This window comes from Mycetomoellerius zeteki, unplaced genomic scaffold (genome assembly GCF_001594055.1).
Source record: "Mycetomoellerius zeteki isolate Tzet28-1 unplaced genomic scaffold, Tzet1.0 scaffold225, whole genome shotgun sequence".
In the NCBI taxonomy this organism is placed as follows: Eukaryota; Metazoa; Arthropoda; class Insecta; order Hymenoptera; family Formicidae; genus Mycetomoellerius; species Mycetomoellerius zeteki.
The window spans coordinates 317,104-324,076 of NW_017257200.1; the positions used below are offsets into that span (position 1 = coordinate 317,104).

The window sequence follows — 6,973 nt, forward strand, 5'->3', positions numbered from 1 at the left end:
TAACGCTGCTTGAAATCGGTTGTTTTCTTGTCGAATTGAAAATGATCCAGTCTCTCGCAATCTATTAAATGTCAACATAAACACTCTTCGGTTTGGCACTCTTCTGTTTGGAAATCGTCGTGCATATTCTCGCACCGCCTTTAAAGCATTACCGTTGCAGAAACCGTATACAAAAACCATATCAGCATATTCACTATTAGAATACGTACGCGGCATATTGCAAAAGACAAAATTCATCTACTGTTAAAGGCTTTCAAAGAGCGACTGACAAATTCATAACAGAAAGTGGAAAATGTAATCAAATATGTCGGTGCTAGATATGGCAAGAAATGTAAACATTTTTTTTCGATTTCTCTGAAACGGAGCAAAAACGAGCATATGTCTATAGGACTTTTTTTCTTAGTTTTTTACTCCTCTACACGCTCCCGAAGTTTTGCCATTTAATTTGGAAACACCCTGTATATATTGCATGTACATATATTGCAACTGTATATCTAAGTTCCTATATTTTCCTCAAATATTACCAAAACCGTGTATTAACATTATTTTCAAGAAACAAGAGAGCGCAGGTACTTGTAGCTTCACTACTCTTACATTATATTCTCCTACATTAAAGTAATATTTCCCATAGCCAAATATAGTCACAATTTCACATCGCAATGCAATTGTTCTACATTCGAGTACAAAGAGACTGTCGTTCGCACAAAACTTGGTTGAATAGCTGAATGCTATGAATACGAGGAAGGTCAACCAATACAACGAGCTTTAAATATTTGCTCGTCAGAGAATCACGAGCTCTTTTTATCTCTTTGTTTCTCTCTCTCTCTCTCTCTGCTTATAAAAAAAAATCCCTAGTCAAATCGATAAGCCCATCGTCGATTTCACGGCAAGCCGCGAGTGAAAACGTGGTCGATTGGTCAAACGATCCAGCGAAGCGTTTCGATCATCGGACAAATGACAAATCCGACTCGATGTCGAGGGCGGGTGCGATAATACCGTTGTTTTTCCGAACAAATTGCGCTTTTACGCCATCCGAGAGGGTCTTTTTCTATCCCTCTTGTCGAGGCGATCAGGACAAGAACAAGAGGCGAAAAAAGATCGAGTATGGGGCGGAAACGGGCGGAAAAGGTGTTAAGAAGTACAGGCGGAACAGTTACGCTTCTTCCCTTTGACCTTCGAGCAAAACAAGAATAGTGCGCATTGGCTTTCCTCCCACTTAGATTCTGCCAGCGACTGTGTGTGTGTGTGAAAGAAGATAAGCCTCTGTCTCACTAATCTAAGCAAAGTAGTCACCGCGAAAGGCGACCGAGTGACTGCGCGAATCAATACACGAACGTATAGTTTACATAATCGACGAAGAAATGATGGCGATGAAACGAGAAGATTTAAAAGCGTTTCTCTTGAAAATAAATTCTTTTTGCATCATAAAATTAAATTCTCGGAAATTCCATCTGGGAGTATGAATTCAGCTTTGAAATGCAGGATATTTATATTAATATTTATTCAGTTGTTGGAATGCACAATTTATATTTTACATTTTGCGTTATATCCTAAACTATATACCATATATATAAAATTAATAATAAACTTCAACATATATTTAAAATTTTAGAAATTTTTGTAGTTATTATCAATTTAAATTAAATTTAAAATTTTAATTAACATTTTTTTTTAGTATTCTAATATTTTTAATTTTCATTAACTTCTATTCCATTTTTCTTTACTGTCTATTGATAACCACTCTTGTTAGTGTTTCTGGATTTGAAATAATTATTTGCTTCGCAGTACATTATTTAAATTCCTGCTCTTTGCAGTTGCCGAAAGATAATGGGAACGCTGGGGGCTCTTAGTTATCCTATGCGCGTGCTTACAAGTTAAGATCAAGCGATGCGAAGTCATAAATTAATATCATGGAAGCACCTTGCACAACTACATGGGACTGCACGTAATTCCGTGACTTATGTGGAGAGAATGCATACAGCGGAATCGCGCAACAAATGTGCAAACATGCAAATACCGGTATCACTTTCCTCGGTCTTTATGGCCTGCAATAGAAAGCAGAAGCAGCTTGGCGAAAACGAGATATTAGGAAACGGCAGTTTTTGCCGCTTCCTAAACCTGAGATTCAAGAATATACAGTTTTCCATAAACTCTGCCTTTCTATTTAAAACGCATGCAGCCAACACTTTCAAACAAATCTTTCACGTTGCAATTCAAATTAAATTTAACTTTAATTTTGACTTGTTTTTGTTTTTAATTCCTTTTTCTTTTAATTCTAATTAGTTATCTATCTAAGACAGATTTCTAACGAAATGATGAACTGATATATATTGTACATATAAAATCTTTTAATCGAGTATTATTTTGCTCGTTATCTGTAATGGATATACAATCCTGATAATTAATTAACACTTTGAATGCCTTGTACAGGTTTTTATAATCGATCTCGTGACGTCACACATTACCTATAACTATTTTTTATAAAATATAATTTTAAGTAAATTTTTTCATATTAAAATACATTTTTCAATAAAATATATTTTTAAATAAAAATCTTCAACAAAACTGATAAGTATCTCCACAATTCAGAATATATCATATAAAATCAATGCAAAGTATTCTCGGTTTATACACAAGATGGTAGTAAGGAAATGTGTGTCAACATTAGAATTGATGCGGCCTGAATCCACATAGGTGTGTATACAATTGGATATACATAACAGTTAAAGTATATTAATCCAGATTAATCTAACGACAAATAACTTTATCATACTATCTAGGGAAAAAGAATAATCTTTGAATTAAAGACACTTATCGAGGTCGTCGATCAAAAAAATTCGGTCGCACGCGTCTCTCCCTCGTCTCTTAACTTCGATAAAACTCAAAGCAAACTCGGACTTTGGAGTATGCTCGCAACGCGAAGCCCTAAGCTATAGTTCACCTCGTTTATGCGGAAGTCCGGCACCGGGTCGAAGCGATGAAGTTCCCACGCCATGGCTTGAAATCGAACCCGACCGCTATATCGAAAATAATCTTCGACCTTGCCGAGTGTGCCATCGCAATACGGACCTTACACGATAGATAATACACTGAAAGAAAAGATTGGCTGAATATGGCACAACATTTTTAATTGGTTGGAGCAGTCACTTTTTAATTGCGTTAGCCTGTCGAAATCCTATACTGACATTGTGAACCAAAAATTGGCTGCTGCAGCCAATTAAAAATGCTATGCCATATTTTATCTAAATCTAATTTGCTGCAGCAGCCAGTCTTTTCTTTCAGTGTACTGATCAGTAATATTAAATCAGTAAAACCGACATCAGTTCGTATCAGTATTTTTACAACTTTACACTATCAGTATTATTGACAATATTTCAGCTCAGTTTTATGTACATTACAGACCTCACAGTCAATAATACTAGTATCAACGAATACTGTCAATATTAACGATGATCCGAATTTCTTGATTCTTGAACGTCAGTATCGCTGTGGTCAAGGATGCTGACTCGAGAAAGAAAAAATCCGACGTCAATACTCTACATCAATTCATCAATGTCAATTACATACGATTAATAATTATATTGTTAGTATTTGTGGTGCTGACAGTATTACATTGTTTAAAAATAAAGTGTTAATTTTAACTTAAAAATATATAGTGACTTTTCTGAGACATGCAAAAATGTTAAAATGTCAATTTAAATCCACTGTACATCTTTTAAGTTAATTTATTAACATTTTATTTTCAACAATGCATTAAATAGGTAAGATTCCTATAAACCGTGTTAAACTTTTCCAACCACTGATACAATTTTCTCATCTATTCGTCTATATTGAGTGCAAATTGGATTAAATTATAGTGAGATCATTTCCTTTTTATTTTTAGAATCTTTTCTATGGTATTAGATCATGAATCATTCGTATATAGATCACAGGCACATAGACCACAATTTTTTTCATTTAAGATAAAATCTGGATTACCGTGGTAAGATTAGATGCCCCATTATGTTTAATAATTAACAAATAATTACCACACTTTAATTAAGAAAGAATTGCTCGAAACTCTATAAGTCTATTTTAGCATTTATAATATACAGTATAAAATAAATACTTAAATTAACATATAAATATCTGCAAGTATTCTTTCAGAACAAAGTTTCATATATAAGTTTTATAATAACCGACTTCCTTCGCTACTCGGCGAAATTGAGACTTTACTATAACTTGGACAAGCGTATTTTTACGCACATATAAAATCATGTACAGAATATACGCGTCGTTATGTTTGTAATGAAATGTCACGTCTGTAATGAAGTTTCATACACAATCGAGTATAGTCATGTCAAATCAGAAAATATAATAATATTGTTATACGTAAATCTTTCTACTTAGAAAAAATTTTTTTAAGAAAAAAACCCAAAATTATGAATTTCAAAAATTGTCTTTTTTCCATGTTTTTTCTACACTCTTTCTCTTGACTTCATTCCACGTAGGTATTTATCGAGTTAACTTTATGGTCTGCTTCTCGAAAACATTAACCGCTAACATGTGTATTTTACAAACTATTCAGCGTACAAATAATGTTTCATTTAAAGACCTTTCGCAATCATCGTCAATTTACGCATAAACTCTTAATAAGTTGACTGCAAATATCACAAGATATTTTATTGACGATTAATAAAATGCAAATTAAACAGCGCTGTAGAAGAGTAAATACGACTAAAATACGAATAAATACGTCGAAAAATGATTTTTTAGCGCATTACTCTGCGCATAAAAACATAGAATACAGTTTACGAAACTTATAAAACACTGTGTACTACATGCGAGGTCATTATTTAGACGACTCATCAATCGTTATTAAACCAATTCTGCAATTAGCAACGCAAACAACAAAGTTTTAACACGTAAGAGAATTTCTAAATACGCCACAAATATTTGTCAAAGTAATTTCAGTGAGAAATGCAACGCAACAAATGTTCAAAATTTTAGGAAACGGTGCGTCCTGTAAATGAATATATGGCATGTCTGACCTTTATTTGACTATATCTACTTGGCAGTAGAGAACACTGTCTCAAAGGATCATTCACAGTTTTTACACAAACATTAGTTGCATTATAAATTATGCAAACTATTTATTTAGATCGTGTAAATTACTTCAAAAATTTTACATATATATGTATACATATCGCTTTCTTGTTTCAAAAACGATAATTTAAAAAATGAAATTTCTTAGAAAGGGACAAAACCATTTTTCAACTCAACAGAAAATTATTGATTAATCAAATAATGTCGACAAAAAGAATATTTTCTTAACATGATCAAATATTTTTGTCGAGCATGTTTCACAACCTTTACAAAATCACCCTTTTAAGTTGTGATAATTTCTTTTAACCACCTTTTTTAACTGTAACGATTTAAAGATTTTGTATAAAGTTAAGTTAGTTCATTTTTAATAACTAAAAAGGTAATGTTTATTTTAATGTTTAATTTACCTACAGTAATAACTCAAAAATGTTTTTTTGAGTCGTGTCACTTTTGAAGTAAAGGATATGTTTCGAATTTTCGTACTTGGACTAATTGTAAAACAAAAAATATTATTTGAGAAACAGTTTCATTTAAAATTTACATGACATTTAAATTTTCATTTAAAATTTATGTAACATATAAAATTTATATACTTGTTTAAACAGAGATAATTATTATAACGATATTTACGAGGCTTAACTTTTGAAGTAAGGGAGCGATGTATAAACTGCCCGTTTTCAACTGTTAATATACTTCCTTATTTGCAAAATGACATCTTTGCTCAAGAAGACTATCAATTTATAATATTTTCCTTAATATTACACAGCACTTCGTGATTTATCAAAATTATTCTAGTGTATTATAATTCACCGTCAAATGATTATTTGATTTGACGTCCTCGTATTCGTTACGGACAACAACGCTTACAAGCGTGTTCGAGCATCTGGACAGAATCACAGAGTGCAGTTCCGACCGACAGCCGCGGCGGACGCCTGTCTAGTCGATGTACTTCGATTTGACGATTACTCCGTTTCTCGAGCTTGAATTGGAAAAGCGGCGCGTCTATTTCTTCCCAAGGTCAAAGACGTTAGACGATTACGAATTTATCGTCATTCGCGTAAAGCCGTCTCGTCGAAAATGAGACACGTCGGAGCGAATATTGCGATGCCTGTTAACATTAACTCCGTACGCGCACTCACGCGAATAAAATTCGCGCGCGTCAAAAAAAATCGTGTGTCGCTCCGTGACTACCGCGACACTCGAAACAGGCGGAAGCGTATCGCTGTCTCCAGCGTGAAATTCGGAGTCTCTCGACAGGCCGTCGCGGATGTCGGTCAATCTGTCTGTAACGCGCGGCCGGCTGACGCGGCGTCAACCCTTTTCTATCTTTTTCTCTCTATTTTTTTTTACAACGAACTCACCTGCTACGAAGTCGATTGAATCACTCCATAATGTCACTGTCAACGGCTGACTTCGGTCTCGGAAGATCGTCCCCTCCGGGAGTTCTGGATAGCCTGAATACAAGACACAAACACCATCAGCACGTACGCTCGAGCGTAAGAAGTAATTCGCGACGCGATTCGGAAAGCGACACGGCGAGAAGAGAAAAAAAAAAGAAGGAACACGAGTATAGAGAGAAAAAGATAGATAGAACAGAGAGCGACGAACGTTACACGTCCGGTTTCGCGTCCGCGCGTGCACTGACTTCTGCTCTGTCTGTTCAGGCGCGCCAGCCCGCAGTCCATCCACCTTGGGCCACTGTAGACTCGTCGCTAGGTTGCCATGGCGACCGGTCAACAGCACGCGCAGTCGGCGCAAGCGAGACGCCGTCACGCGGTTGTCGACGGGGGTGGAGGGGCCGTGACAAGAGAGAAATTTCCACGTTTTGTAGAAAATTCCTTTGAAACAAGTGGAAACATATAATGAAATCACATCGCGACATCAATAG

The 6,973-nt window shown here is 35.1% G+C and overlaps 1 protein-coding gene across 2 annotated transcripts in view; it reads right to left on the minus strand.

The window, feature by feature from the left end:
• The window catches only part of rho-6 (serine protease rhomboid 6), a 130,350-nt gene extending 123,629 nt beyond the window's left edge, over positions 1-6,721 (minus strand). The window contains exons 1-2 of one of the 2 annotated variants that reach the window (XM_018448758.1): positions 6,694-6,721; positions 6,447-6,539 (exon numbers count right to left, since the gene is read on the minus strand). The gene's annotated coding sequence lies outside the window, so the exon portion shown is untranslated. The remainder of the gene's footprint in view (positions 1-6,446; positions 6,540-6,693) is intronic. The other variant, XM_018448759.1, reaches the window with a different exon arrangement.
• Positions 6,722-6,973: the final 252 nt, after the last annotated feature.